This window comes from Pipistrellus hanaki, assembly GCF_964339955.1.
Source record: "Pipistrellus hanaki genome assembly, chromosome: 13".
NCBI lineage: Eukaryota > Metazoa > Chordata > Mammalia > Chiroptera > Vespertilionidae > Pipistrellus > Pipistrellus hanaki.
The window spans coordinates 50357671-50373967 of NC_140515.1; positions in this window are offsets into that span (position 1 = coordinate 50357671).

Here is a 16297-nt window from a genome sequence, read left to right on the forward strand (position 1 = left end):
TACCTGTTGGTTGGATGTTGGGAGTACCCTGGCCTATGTCTCTTATTATCCAAGAAGTAACCCAGCCTTTGTTCACATGGTGGCTGTAAGAGGCCCAAGTGGGAGGACGACAGTGCAAAAAACCCTCTCCAGGCCTGCACTGGAGCTGCAGGTTCATGTCCTTCACTTTCTATGGATCAAACTGAGTCATGAGGTCAGAGAGACAGGGGAGAGGAGACATGGAGCTGTTTTTACAAACTATCAAACCAAGGGCTTCAGGAGCAGAGAAACTTTACCTGGAACTGGAATGAGGAAGAGGAGAGCTTTCAACCACCTGCACTGATGACCCTGCCCTCAGGGTCTCTCGCTTTGATTTTTTTCTTTTCCTTTTTTGTTTGTCTCCATCTCTGCTCCTCTTGCTCTTTTATTTCTGGTATGGTCCTCACTTTCAGCCTTCTGAGGTCCAGCTTCTTTGCTTCTCTTTGTGTAGTAGATGCTAAATGTGTCTGTCCCAGTCTGGGCATCATGAGCTCTTATAGTGCTTCCGGGGGAATTAGGAAAAGTGAGCCTCTCCTCATGCAAACTGAAGCCCAGAGTTGGCTTCAGTTGGCACAGGGTTCAACCTGCAAGTTCCTTTTCAGGAGCTCTCGTCCCAGCCTGGTCCAGCTCTCCATGTGTCTCCTCTTTTTGATTATCAAGTGAGACTGACTCCTGAGAGAGTCTAATTGCATCTAACTACAAGTACCTAAATCTTGTCAAATTATTTGGAGCTCATACAGTGGCCAGTGGCATCCTGTGTCCCACCACCTACCCTGGAAGAGGGCATTACCTGAGACCCTGAGAAGCAGAAGTGCTTTAAGAGGTAATCCAGAAAGGAAATGATTATAAAAGAATGGCTTGCGCTCATGAGTATATTTTTTGCTGGAAGTTGGAAAAAGTCTGAGCTTTATTTTATATGTACCTACAAATTGTGGTCACCAAGAACACATTTTTATCTATGTTGTATATTTTATGCATTGTGTAAAGATAGCATAAGCCATACCTAGCCTATATTAAAGCTTATTAAAGAAAAGGTCTTACTTCCATAACTTTTTTATTGATGGACACCTGCATATTAACATAATTATTTTAATTTTATTTTAATCATAATTGATGTAGAATGTTATATTAGGTTCAGATGTATAACGGTGACTAGATATTTATACAAATTTTAAAATAGGGCCCTTACAATTCATTTATCGTTATATCATTGTCTGGAGGGATGTAATACCTGGGAAATTTAATAAAAAGCACACCAAGACCAGTTAAATATTACTAGACATATCACCTTGCAGCTTGCTCAGGCATAATTGCATATAATTAAAATGTAGCATCAGTTCTGCTATAAATTTCACTAGTGAAACATTTAATTACTTTTTAATAAGGAAAGAGGCTATATAACAAGTATAGATTTTTCGTCTTTATCCAAATTCTCCTGGCCCTCTTCTGAATGATCTATGCTCTGTTTATCACCTTCCTACTGGTGTGGAGAAACCAGTATGTGCTCAGTGCTATCCTGTTCCTGTGCTCACATATTGCTATCCTCAGTTTCTAAATGTATTATGAAGTCACACTGTATAAGAAAACTATAAGTATTTACTTGGGGAATCCTATTTCTGGAAGAAACCAGGAATGACTTCTCAATCTCTTTGCTTAGTACTATCTGACTTGCTGGGTGAAGGGGGAAAATATATTCTACACTTGGTTATCTCTTTAGCAAAAAAGATCAATGGGTACTCCAGACCTATTTTTGTAGTTTTGTATCCCTGTATCTTTGGTAGCCACAATTCAGAGAATTCAGCCACAATTCTTATAGCATTCCATGTCCCATGTTGGGTGGGGTTGGGCCATGTCCATTTTCCTGTGTTTTCTATAATCTTTTCAAGTCACTTTAAGGGTAAACTGAAAGGTGAGTTTTGTAGGAAAGCAGAGTTGACTTTGAATCTCAGTTCCATAAGTTACTAGTACAGTGGGATAAAAGGTAAGTAAAAGTCTGCGTCTATTGGGAAGATTTGTAAAAAATCATATTAATCACCCTGTGCCCAGAACAATTTTTAATGATCAGAAAATATTTTATATTTTTAAGTCTCTCTGAGGAAAACTCTGCTGCCCTCATCAAATTCATAGAGGTTAACTGGAGACTCCACTCCTATTAATTAATATATTGCTAACAGTGACTTACTATGTGAGCATTTCTATACTCTGTGAGGGATTAACCTCTTAAATGCTGCACTTTGGGGATTCAGCCACATGCAAATAAACCCAACATATATGGTACAACCCTGTACAGAGTTGATTTATTTTTTCTCAGATTACAAGGAATCTAAAATGTAGGAGGTCTAGGATTATTAGTGCAGTGATTTCAACAATACCACTTTTATCCTCTGTTTTTCCATCCGTCGCCCTTGGTCACAGGCTAGTTGTGTAACCTCAGGGCATTGTGCCTGTATTCTAGGCTGGTAAAAGGGATGGAGGGGGAAGCAAAGGCGTGCCAACTGAACCTGTCATTCCTTATCTGCACAACAGATCTCTTACCTACCCTGGCCACTCAGTTTCTGCTCATGTCACATGGCAGGACCTTTCCATTTCTTGATTTGTTTCTTTTTTTTAATTTTTAAGGTGAGCATGATACCAAACAGCTTTGGAATTCTGTTTGGAGGAGGGAAGTAGAATGTAATTATTCATAGGCAAATAGATCTCTACAGGCACTTCAAATTTAGCTTCTCCAGGAAAATTTTATCCCTCCCTTCTTTGGATGAAGATACAATGGTGATATTCTCCAAGTAAAATAATTCAGACTTTGGTAAATATAGTGTTGATAAATGTCTGCCCATGGATTGAGTTATGAGGGAACAGTAGGATGATAGGATGCTAAGGGATGGTGCTTTCCTAAAAACAATACAATTATTTCCATATTGTAGAAGTAAGCTAGGAAGTATGGCAGCATATGAAGACTAAGAACTGAAACATATTGTACAAGGAAAGCCAACTGAAATGAGCTTAAGCTTGGGAGTATGTTTCCTCTCTTATGAGGAACATCAGAGTAAGTATACTACTTACAGGTTTTTAAAATACTTTTTACTATTTCCTATGTATCATTAAAATATTTGTTACTTACAGAGCTAATATGATGGTATTTGAGATAAAAATCATGATTTAATACAAAGAACTGGCCTGTTATACGTCTTTTCCTATGTTGCTGACATTTGGGGTGAATTAGCAGTGATCTCTCAAGGAAACTGTGCACAATAACACCAATGAGTGCCTGGTAGTGTGCTATGAGATGATTCTGAGGTTCTTTCAGGGGATGAGCTATAGCTAGGAAAGTAGTTCAAGAATTGAGACAAGTTCCACTTTACCCAAGATATATAGAGGAAGATATTTCTTGACAAGATGGAAGCTGATATTGGGTTATAAGGGTATGAGGAGCAAGAAGTTAGAGTCAAAAACTGGATACTAGACCCTGCATTGCCATTCACAGGAATGTGATACTTATATATTTCAGAGAGGAAGGAAGAGGGAGAGAGATAGAAACACCAGTGATGAGAGATAATCATCAATTGGCTGTTTCCTTCATGCTCATTCATCCACTGGGAATGGAACCCAAAACCAGGCATGTGCCCTGACCAGGAATCAAACCCTGATATCCTGGTTGACCTCATTTTTATTGGACACAATTTCCACTTCTGCTAAGTCAAGGTAATATACCAGATCAGCTCCACCTTCTTACCTGAAAAAAATTTCTGGTACTCTGAATTTCAATGTAGGCTTAATGAACTTGGGGAGGGTACAAAACACCTTGCAATAAGCAAGGTCTTAAATGAGCTGCAGATCACTTGCTCCAGTTTGTTCTCTACCCCGTCATGAGTGGGTCCAACCAGCAGCAGGAAAGAGCACTGCATTTTTGTGCACATTTATGATAAGTGGTGTTACTGCAAATGTCATTATCAAGGACTTGCCCTCTGTTTCCCAATGGAGACGCCATTTTATTCATTCTTCAGCTATTCCTAATGTGTTATTCTAGGCCAAATTTTGCATACAAAGTTTGCCAGAGAAAGCTGACTGGAAATCATTAGTTATCATATAAATTTTAGGGAATTTGCTACTAAAATGTTATTGAAGTGTAGCTAAAAGGAAATTATGTTTATCTGGGGGATTAAGACTTCATTGGGAAGGTGGCCTTTGAACTGAGCTTCAAAACTTGTGTAGGGATTTAATGAGTGCAGAAGGCAGATGGTTCATTCCAAGCCAAGGGAAGAATTATTTTTAAACGGGGTTATAATTTAAAAGATTGTAACAGAAAGGTGCAATGCCAGATCCATAGTGCTGACTTGGAAAAAGATTTAGAGAGAACTTCCTTTCTTTTCTTTCCTTCTTTTTTCCCTCTCCTCCTTTCTTCTTTTCTTCCTTCTGTTCTTCCTTCCTTCTTTCTTTCCTTCACCCCTTCTTTCCTTTTCTCCCTCTGGTGTACTTTTTAACAGATATGTAAGCTGATTCAAGGAAGAAGAAGGGATCTATCCAAAGTCACATTGCTCATTTCTAGCAACTGGGAATTGTGCTGATTCTCCTGACTCCCAGGCTGCCATTAAGAAAAAGAGTTTGAGACATATCATGAAGCACCTTGCTTTCTAAAGCAAACAATTGCACTTAATATTGTAGGCAGTCAGAAACCAATGCTGTAGCACAGCCTGGCTTGTGGTTTGGAAAGGTAATTCCAGAACTAGCGGAAAATTTTTGATTAGAGTCAGGTTGATGAGTAAGAAAACAGTGGTGATTTTCTCGGCAAGATCTGAGGAATGTCATTGAGTAGGGATGGGAGAAGTTGGATGCCTAAGGAAAATTGCCTAAGTGCTACTATGCCCACATATGGGGCCTAAAAAAAACTTTACCCCAATCAGCCATTCTCTATAGGCCTTGTTATCTATGAAAATCTACAGTGGTGACAATTTATACGATCTTAATGGTATAGAAAGTTGACTATGTTCCCTTTTCAGTTTCCATTTATAGGAGAGAAAGTTGGCCTACAGAGAGGTGGTCTTGTTAGCTCAGAAAACAAATATATGCATTGAGCAAAAAGTGGAGCAATTGAATCACATATCTAAAGAGTTCTAGTGACTCTGCTAATTGCTCAGCTGAGTCCTGCATCATTTTATAGCCTGTCTAGCATGTTATCTGCAAGTAATTTCCCCAAACATGTTTTCTGTCCTTCCTTAGCTGGTGCCATGCTTCTAAGCTTCTGTTTTCTAATTTGGATGAATGAGTGAACTTGGCTGAGGGGACGCATTGTCAAAGCTGATTTATGTTGTTGTCAATCCAAACTGCTTAGCTCTGCAGCTAAAATTATCCTTACATGCCCATTGTTCAGAGTTCAGAAAAACACCGTCTGTTCTATTGTTCAGCCATGGCCGGGATACAGTTGTTCTTTTCCCTATGCATCAAGCTTTCGTAGGCTAATGGATGACTCTTCTGCAGAGGATTGTGGAAGCCTCACAGGAAAGGCAAATGCAGTTTTACAAATGGGCAGCAGTGTGCTCGAGGTGATACGGAAAAAATATCTGAAAGTAAAAAAAAAAAAAAACGCCCGCCATTTTTATTTTCATAGAATATATTCAAGCACTAATGAGAGAAACCAGTTTGTTTTTTTCATTATGGCATAAGCCATCAAAACTGTAGTTCCTCTTTCTTAGGCAAAACAAGAAAATGCAGGAAGTCAGAAATATCATAAGGATGTTCAGTGATTATGTGTATGGAGCCCGGAGTGATTTCTCCAAAGACAAAGAGTAGGCTTTTCCGTATATACCTTTGCTGCTTCAGAGTCCAAATGGGAAACAAAAACTTTACTCAAATTAGAATAATTTGAGAAAGTCTTATTTATAAATGAATTGTAATTTTTTTTAAAAGGACAGTGCACTGAATTTGGGAAAACTCCCTTCTCTCACCACATATAGGCCTGAGTGAGTGCCATGGAATCTAGAACTAGAGAGATATGTGAAAGGGTCCACCTGGAGAGAAAGAGTGACTTCGGTCACAGAGCACAACTAGCCTTAGCTGTGTCTCAAGAGGGAGTCAGAGGAATAGATAACGACCTACTTAGTCTTCACATCTCCTGGGTTCCCCATTGGCTAACCATAATTGGGAACCAGATACCCAAGAATTCCAGTGCAGCTTCTAAAGTGATTACAAGTCAAGCTCAAAGAGCGAAAGAGAGGAAGAACAGTTCTTTTCCAAATGAATTCAATTCCTAAGATCATCCTTTTATTATTATACTATTAGGAGGCTTAACATCCCATCTTTTACCACAGATGATGGCTATATATAGCGTGTCACACATTTTGGAGATCTTCCTTTGATGAATGACTTCATAGACTTCCTGGACCTACAGATGAGGGTCTCATTTTCTTTGCTGATTTTAGTAAGAGCTTCAATCACTTTTGCTTTTAGCAATGCCTATATTCCTGAAGTAAGACCCTGTGTTTCCTCCATTTTGTATGGAAAGGTTAGACTCAAAATCAATGTGAACATTTTGTTAGCTTTAATTTAAGCACTTTGTAAAATATCAAATATGAGCATTTACCTGGTAATGTACTGTAAGAATAGTCCACCCCCCCAATTTTATAACATACTTTAAATTGAAGAAATTCATGGGCTTTTCTATTTGTAGTTAGCTTTCTGCAGTTTCTCAGTAAAATGCATTTCAGAAAAAAATCCAGTGAAGCCATTTTTTAGAAAAAAAAAATTCTTTCTTCCCGCATTTGAGCTAAGGAACAAGAAACAATCACAGCAGTGAATTAATTACTCTAATAACATCTCTCATAATCACATTCTTTTTAGAACAAGGGTCTTTTTCCTTCTTGTGTTAAAGAACAGCCAATCGAAACACAGAGATAATTGTACTAAAAACTCCTGGCTCTCCCTTTTAATATAATTATTTTAAATATCTAGGGAGAGAACCGAAGGAGACACAATCAGAGGAGGAATTAATTACTCTATTAACTTTGCTTTTACTCGGCTTCATTTATTCACAGTTCTGGGAGAGGCTTCCCCGAGGTCACCATTCCTTGTATCTGCCACCTGTCAGGGCTGCTTTGAAACCATGCAGACAGATGGTTCGCCTCCCAATGTTTTTGCTCTACTGTTTAGTTTATTTTTTTTTTATTTCTTATTATTCCTCTTTCTGTGCTTTTTGGGCTATAGTTATCCAGAAGAATAAAAAAATAGGTGTACTTTTGTTTTCATTCTTCTCTAGGACCTTCTTCAGTTTCTTAAAGATAATACGCACTGTCACAAGTGTACTTTATTTTCTTAACTTGTTTGGCTCAGTGGATAGAGCATTGGCCTGCGACTGAAGGGTCCCAGGTTTGATTCCGATCAAGGGCATGTGCCTTGGTTGTGGGCACATCCCCAGTGGGAGGTGTGAAGGAGGCAGCTGATCAATGTTTCTCTTTGATCAATGTTTCTCGCTCTCTATCCCTCTCCCTTTCTCTCTGTAAAAAATCAATTAAAATATATAATTTTAAAAAGTGTACTTTATTAAATCTAAAACTTATTTTTGGAAAAGTAGCATACCTTCAAAGATACATTTCCATGTTGAAGATGTGAGCTAAAATACTGCAAGGTGGCCTAGCTGGTTTGGCTCAGTGGATAGAGTGTTGGCCTGGGACTGAAGGGTCTCGGGTTCCATTCTGGCCAAGGGCACATTCCTGGATTATGGGCTCAGTCCCCTGTGGGGGGCATGCAGGAGGCAGTCAATCAATGATTCCCTCTCATCATTGATGTTTCTATCTCTCTCTACCTTTCCCTCTCTGAAATCAATAAAAAAATATACTATAAAAAATAAAATAAAATACTGCAAGGTGGATGATGACAGCACTCAGGAAACACCACAGGGAGCAGAGAAAGGAAGAGGAGACATGGGGAATACTGCCTCATTCCTGCTATTGGCCATGAATGTCATTTTCAACAGTGATGTTTATTGTTGAGATTCTCTTTGGTTCCCTGCACATTTATCATCTCTTAAATATTCCCTTTAAACATTTTAAAGAAGATAAAAATAAATTGTTTTTCAAAATAAAATTGATCATGCATCTCTTTGTCTAGTGAATAGCATTCTTTTGAATAAAATTGTAAAATAAGTGAAAAAGTCTGTCATTGGATAGAGTTTAGGTGAAACTCCTATTTACGTTGTCTCACAAAAAAATGAATGACCATTGCAATTAACCTTATGTTTATTTTCTCATACTTTATCTTCAATATTTAGGAATCCAGAGTTTGGATTAAAGACTGAGTAGATATGAATTGCAACCTCTAGGTTATAATACCTAGGGCTATAATAATTATGACTTTGAAGAATTTGGAGACAGACCTAGGTCTCTGTCCAAGGACCCCGTGTAGTTAGGAGGTTCTGTCTAACAAATTTAAGTAATCCCATATTCCATTGCCCTCTATGTATCTTTTGCCCTTTGGTATGATTCTCCTGAAAGGTTAACTGGCAATCCTACAGTATCTTCAGCACTCACTTTTATTATGTCCATTTCTCTGTCTGAGCTCTACAAGGAGGTTATTTAAGGATTTTCAATGGGAAGCCAACTGCATCTTTTCTGTCAATTGGTTTAAGTTGATTTGATATCAAACATGCTCACAAAATAATGGAAACAGCTACATCAGCTTTTATGATCAACACTTCAAAATATAGTGGCTTAAAACAACAGTGTTCCTTAGCTCCGTTGGCTGAGTTCTCTGGGTATTCCTTCTCATACATCTGTGGTCATCTGATGGTAAGGGGGAGGATGGATAATCTATCAAGAATGACCTCCCATGTCATTTTGGAAGTCTGGTCAGTCTACAGGGGCCTTTCATGATCTCCCATCATCCAGCAGCCTACCCCAAGCTTCTTCGCATGTTGTATACTGCAGTGAGTAGTCGTTTCCCCCCACCCTACGAATTCTTGTTTCCCTGGAACCTCAGAATGTAACTTTATTTGGAAATTAATTAAGATCAGGTTATACTAGATAGTGGTAGGTTCTAAATCCAATAACTCCTGTCCTTATAAAAAGGGGAGAGGACAACAGACCCACAACCAGAGAAGAAGGTCATATGAAGATGGAGGTAGAGATCAGAGTAATGTCATTACAAACCAAGGTAAGCCCAGGGTGCTGGTAACCACTGGGAATTAGGGGAAAGTATAGAATAGATTTTCCCTCAGAACCCTAAAAATAAACCAGCCCCACCAACATGGACATCAGACTTCTAGCCTCCAGAAGGGTTGGTAACTTCTTTTTAAGCTACCAATTTGTGTCACTTTGTTATGACAGCCTCAGGAAACTAATAGTGATGGTTCCAGGGCCCAAAAGAAGAGAAAAGGAGAGTAAACCCACTGTACAAGGGCTTTTCAAGTCTTTGATTCTCATTTGCTAATGTCTCACCAGCCAAAGCAAGTCACATGGGTAATCAGAGTCAAGCAATGAATAAGAGTCCCCAGCTCTTGATGGCAGGAGCTGTAAGTTGCCTGGAAAAATTGAAAGGAACATGGACACATATGTGAACAACATCTGTAAGGTTTGGGTTTTCCTTTTATTGCATTCTACCGCTGGCCTGTACCCTATGACCTGTGGCTAGCATATGGCTCAAGGATGCCCCTGAAGAGCAAATTCTTTGGAAAATACTATGAAGGAAATTATTAAATTAACTGATAAAAAAAGATCAGCTTGAATTGACTCTAGGCTGTTGAAGTCACAGACCAGGAATATGGTCTTTTGCCTAATAATAAAAAACAATTGAGAGTCCAGTGGGACATTTGGACTGGATAATTATGACTCAAAAATTTTCATAGTTACCTTATTAATACAGAGATCTCTTAGACAATAGAGTAGACCAAGAGGTGTCCTAAGATCATATTTCTGTTATTTTGTGTGATTTTTTTTTCCTTCTTTTACATAGCTGTTAGCTTCATTGAAAGGCATTGTAACAGCTAACAGAGCATCTTTGTCACTGCCAATTTCTTCGGTGCCCTGGGACATTAAGAAAATAACTCATATAATTTCTTATATATGCTTGTTCAGATGCGTACATTTCACTAAGCATACATTTCAAAGGACTTGGTTCTTTTCAAAATGCTGTAAAGACGTTATTAAACTGACAAAAACATTACGTGGATGGTGGATTAGAGAAAAATACTTAATATAAATTTATGAATGTGTCAACTCTGTTGGTGGCATATAAGCAGATATTCCCATTCTTAAGAAATACTTATGCAAGTATTAGGGGAGGGGGCATGATGTAAACAGCTTACTTTCAAATTGTTCAAAAATATGTAAACACACATATAGGATGTAGGTAAAATATTAACGATAGGGAAATATAAATTAAAAAAAGCAGCAGGTGTTATTTTCACTATTTTTATTTTTGCAGCATTTTTTTTTTAGTTTGATATTACATCAAAATGTAAGGCCTATCATAAAAAAAAAATCTTGGTTTTCTTTTATAAAATCAACTGGCAACTAAGTCATGTCAATTCTAATTTTTCTTGTTTCCTCTCTGATATTGCACAGTTGTTGTTTTCTTTCTTGGGAAGGAGGTGACTGCCTTATGTGGAAAGATTTTGATTAGGTCAGATCTACTTTGGAAAGGCCAAGTTCTTATGATTGTTTTACTCATGCAGAGGGTCTAAGCAGGCAGCAATCTGTCTGTCAGGCTGTACCAGATGTCCCAGCTATTAAGTTGATCTACTACCCAGTGCCCACATTCTTTCAAAGGCAGGCTAATGGGGGAGAAAAGCAGGTAAGGGAAATGTCAAGGAGAAAGGCACTAAAGGCTGGGAATTGTATTCTAGTCTGCTTTGTAAACAGGAAGATGGATAGAAAGTAGAAGCATTATGTTCAATGGCCCTCACTGAACATGAAAAATAACTTTCCTATATTAATAGATGGCATTAGGTGTATTCATACATCCCTTTTTATTGCAACCAACTCAGTCATGCAGTCACAAGCTCAATGATGAATAAGAAAAACAGTCCATGTCTTAAATATCTTTTATTCAGTTACCAGTGTGTCAAGAAACTCCACGTGGTGGGGTTTAAAGGTGAAATGGCTTTATTTTCCCATCACTGCTTTGTAGGATTTCACATTGCTTTCCGTTAATGATGTCGTGCAGATTCCACAGCTTTCCATTCACTCGCAGTTATTAAAATGTGGACCATGTTAAAGCTTTAAGAACCAAATCCATTCACTAGTAGTTATTAAAATATGGTCCATTTTAAAGCTTGAAAGTCAAACTCAATTTAAAATTCATTTCCTTACCCTACTCTACATAATCCCCCATTCTCTTCCCCATCATTGCTGCTGCCAATGAAAATCTGAGTTGAGCTGCTGACTGGGGAAGGAGGGAGTGAGGAGATTTCTGATTCTGAGACTCGTACCTCTTTTCTAGTTCAGCTCATCCAAAGAGCTGCAACTGGGTAGAAAAGGAGCAGAGTGAAATTTCTCATTAATTAACCAGACAAGGCCTGAATGCTCTTGGTATAGGCCACTCCTGTTGCTCCTGGCCTTTGTTGTCCTCTAAATAACATACATGTAAACCCTGCCTCTCATAGGATGCATGTTTAACTTACTACATCGTGTGGTCTCCGCATTTACCTTTCCTTGAACCTGAGTTTGGCAATTTAAATGGGACCAGATGACTCAAGCTTGGCTACCATTTGACTCCTGATGAAATACTTAGGTATAAATCTAAGAAAACGTGTATAAGGCTTCAATTTTGAAAATTAGCTCTGTATCTGGTATTTGTTTATGTATCCCTCTTTCTCAGACTACAGTTCTTTAGCAGAAGTCACGTACAAGCATTTTTATGTTTGTAGTAAGCATTCTTTCTTTTAAATGGTATAAATGTTTAACAAAGGGATTGATAAATGCATGAAATAATGACAAGCGTGCATTTGGAGCTTTGGAATGTAGAGATTAGTTCGAATGGAACTTCTTTTAATCAATGCGGAAGCCAGTTCGGGCAGTGATAGCTAACACTGACTCATGGCACCTTTGTCATTAAGGCTAGACTTCATTGTGATTAGAATCTTCAAATTAAATCTTTCTCCATGATACTTCCACTTTCTCTACTAAACATGCTTGAACTTTAGCTCTGAAAAAAAAAAAAAAAAAAGTTTGGATGCATAGGAAGCCCGTGGGAGGAAAGGTAGATACAGAGGTGTGTCTACTGACTCATTGCTTGCCTTTTCCCCAAAGATCTACCTGCTCATCCTAAGAACAGAGGAGCAGTTAGCTAATTAGAATCCTTAAAATCCCTCAAGGAAAGTATCCCAATAACTGGCCTTACTTTCAGTTCAAGTCCTTCATCTCTCCCTCTACTGTGACTTCAATTTTTTGTTTTGTTTTATGACAATTTCTACAGTCTCACCTTCTGTATGATCCTTAAATGTAAGAGTGTGGCATTATTTATACTTATATCCTTCACAGGTATAGCGCAGCCATAGGCTTTGCTCATAGTAAGTCCTCGGAAATATTCCAGGAAAGAAAGAACAACTGTTTATTTATTGCCAATGTGCAATTACATCATTGGAACATACAAGTGTGAATAAAACAGCTATGGAAGAGAAGAAGACACATGTCAAAATAAATAATCATATATGCAAATGTAAACTTATAAAATAATTAACATTAAGGTAGATAATTTATTACTATAGTATGACTGAGGTGAGAGCAGAAACTATGCTCAGAGTCTGATAAAGGCATCTCTGAAGAACTGACATTTACACTAAAATCAAGGCTAAAGATTTTTTAATAGAAATTAATTAAGATTTAAATATAAAACAAAGAAAATAACATTCTAGCAAGATGGAACAACTCTATGAAAGATAGGCAAGGTCTTGAAGAACTGAAATAATCTAACAGAATTAGGATTTCTCCCTCCACCCCAAAATCCTCTTCACTTTTCTTCCATATAAGAAGTTAGAAGATGGACGTCCCCCAAACAAACACTTCACTAAGAGGCATCTCCATCTTGCTTGCATATGAGATCTATAGCAGCTGGGAACTTTGCTTCTCAGTGAGGTTCACAAACATGTATCCCCTTGTTACCTGAAGAAAATTTATATTAAAAAAGTCTTATTAGCACAGCCGGTGTGGCCTCGTGGTTGTGGTTGGGCATCAACCAATTGAACAAAGAGGTCACTGGTTTGATTGCTGGTCAGGGCACATGCCCAGATGGGGGCATGCATGATCTGTGTTTGATGCTTCTCTCTGATCAATGTTTTTATATCTCTGTCTCTTCCCCTTCCTCTTCTAAATCAATAAAAACATATATATTTTTAAAAGTCTAATTACTCCACAAAGGTCGGGAGACATAAATAATCAGGTAACGTTGATGTAAAAACCACCAGTGTCTTCTTTATTCCAATGGTGTATTTGTCTTCAGTAGGTGATTGCTGACTTTTACTGCCCTAAGCTGCAGCCTAAATAGTATTTCATGTCACTTTGAGAGGTTCATTTTCCCCATTTGGCAATTCTAAATAAAGTGCTTTAAAACACTTTTTAGATTTGTTCAAAGTAGAGAGAGAGTTTAAAAACACACCAAATCAAATTGGAGGATATTAAAGTATGGATGTGAAAAGGTCTTACATCTTTTGTCAGCAAAACTGCAGCTGTCCTACTCTGGCCACATCATGAGAAGGCAGAGTCCTTTGTAAAAGACAGTAGTGGTGGGGGAACTAAGCAGGAGGAAAGGAGGAAAAAATAGGAGATGGATGGCTCTGTAGAAGAAGCCATAGGCATGAGTCTTTGGGACAAGCAGGGCTGTTGAGGGCAAGACACTGGATAGTATTCATTTGTAGAATCTCAGGAATCAGAGATGATTCAATGGCATGTAATACACAGATTTTCTGAGACTGAATTTTATATGATTTGAAAATTAATTATTGATGGTTACACTGTGAATTGTAATTTTCCCACTTCCTTGATAGTATCAAATCAGGGTGTATTTTTTTAATGATATTTTAAAGGTTTTATCATTAAGGAATGAAAATTTGTTGAAACCTTAATCAACCTTGATATATATTAAAATACCTATGCCTGCTATTATTATTAGCCACTGATGTTCCAAATAATTTGAAAGGATAGAGAAGACTGTTTTTGTCGCAGTAGACCTCAATCAAGCCAAGTAGCATAAATAAACACTAGGTTAAAAAATTAGCATGTTCTGAAAGATTCTGAGTGGAGGTAATGTGTAGATTTTTCCCCCTTTTATTTCTTTTTGTTTTCTTTTCAACTTGGAAAATTATCTGGACCAGTCTTTTGTATTTCCTATTTCAATAATTGTCGAGTAAGACCCATAGCTTAGTATTCTCACAGAAACTGCAGCCTCTATTAGCCATCTGTTGTTCCTTTAATTATGGTTTGCTGTGATAAGTCTGAAAGAATAGAGATGAAGCTGAAACCGGACTGAAAGGTCCCAGGTTCGATTCTGGTCAAGGGCATGTATCCTGGTTGCGGGCACATAACCAGTAGGGGGTGTGCAAGAGGCAGCTGATTGATGATTTTCTGTCATTGGTGTTTCTAACTCTCTATCCCTCTCTCTTCCTCTCTGTAAAAAATCAATAAAAATATATTTAAAAAAAAGAATAGAGATGAAAATTTGGTAGAGAGTCCTAAACCAGAAGCATTCATGATTCTTAGCCTAAGAAAATGATTTTATTAGACAACTTTTTATTCCAAAATACCTTCAGATGTTACATAAGATAAATTAATTATCTAATTTGACACTGGATTTTAATAAATGTCATATTTCAGTAATGTTTAGGTTTGGAATAATTAAAAGGGCACCATGGGAAGAATATGGTAAATAAATAAAAGTGTTCTGTGTATAATAAGTATAACTATTTGGACCTCAATATTAAATCTACCTCTACCTTATTACATGAGAAAGATATCCAGGTAAATTCCTCTCTCCATTTTAAATCTAAAAGAAATTGCTGTAGTAATAAATTAAATAAATACCTAGTTCTATCCAGAAAATTTCTGGGGCCATTGTGAACACTCAAGACTTCAATAGCGGACCTGGAAAGCACAGTAGGACCCGTACTTTGGAAATATCTAGTTTCACATGAAATTATATGAAAAAAAACTGTAATCAGTACCCCTCAACGTTCAGGCTGTGACTAAATCAGTCACCCATTGTACATTTTCATTTCAGTTTTTCTTCTTCAAAAAATACTATTTTGGGAATGAGTTCTGGTAAAAAGATAATTGGATGAAAATAATATAATCCCAACTGTGGCTGAAACATTTGGTGATTGTGAGATGCTAGGAAAGTTATTCACACTCTTAGGTCTAGGTTTTCTCAACAATTAAAAACTAAAATATGAAACAAAAGTCTATTTTCTTGGTTTTGCATGTAACTATCCAGCTCTCCCACCATAATTTGTTGAAAAAAACGATTCTTTGCCCTCTTGTCTTGCCTTGGTTCTAAATCAGTTAACTATAACATGAAAGTTCATTTATAGACTCTGTGTTCCATCCCATCATTCTTTTTGTCTACTAGTATCCTGATGCCAGGACAATACAGTCTGAAACACTATAGTTTTATAATAAGTCTTTAATTTAGAAGTGTGAATTATGCAATGTTTTTCCACTTTTTAAATAATGTAGCTGTTCTGGGCCACTTTCGTTTCCAGATAAATTTTAGGTTCATCTTGTTAATTTCTACAAAAAATAAAAGCTTGGATTGCAATAAGAATTATGTACTAGACTTTGTAGATCGGTTAGGGGAATATCACTATATAATACAGTGTTAAACTTTCCAGTCTACAAACATGGAATGTCTTTTCACTTATTTGGGTCTCCTTTAATTTATTTTAATGGCGTTTTATCATTTTCAGAACACAAGTTTTACATTTCTTTCGTCATAATAACCCCTATGTATGTTATGCTTATTTTGCTCAACTGTTATAGTGCTAAGTCAGTCCTCTGAGATCATAGCCTTGGGCTTGTGCATGGTTATCCCAGGATGACTTTGGTTTTAATATGACTCTTTAGTTACCTCTTTCATCTCTGTTAAGCTGTCTGCCTCTGTTGGTATTATATGCAGCTAAGTGACTCCACTAATTACCCCCTGATTGCTCTATTGATTTTGACAATGTTCCAAGGCATAAATTGCTCCACAATTTGCTCCCATTAAATCCAGGCCCCTCTGCAGAGGTAATGTTTGAGGCCAGTCTTTGAAGTTTGTTCTCACCCTAGAAGGGCTCTTCTTAGCTGCCCCATTCCCCAGTTTCCTC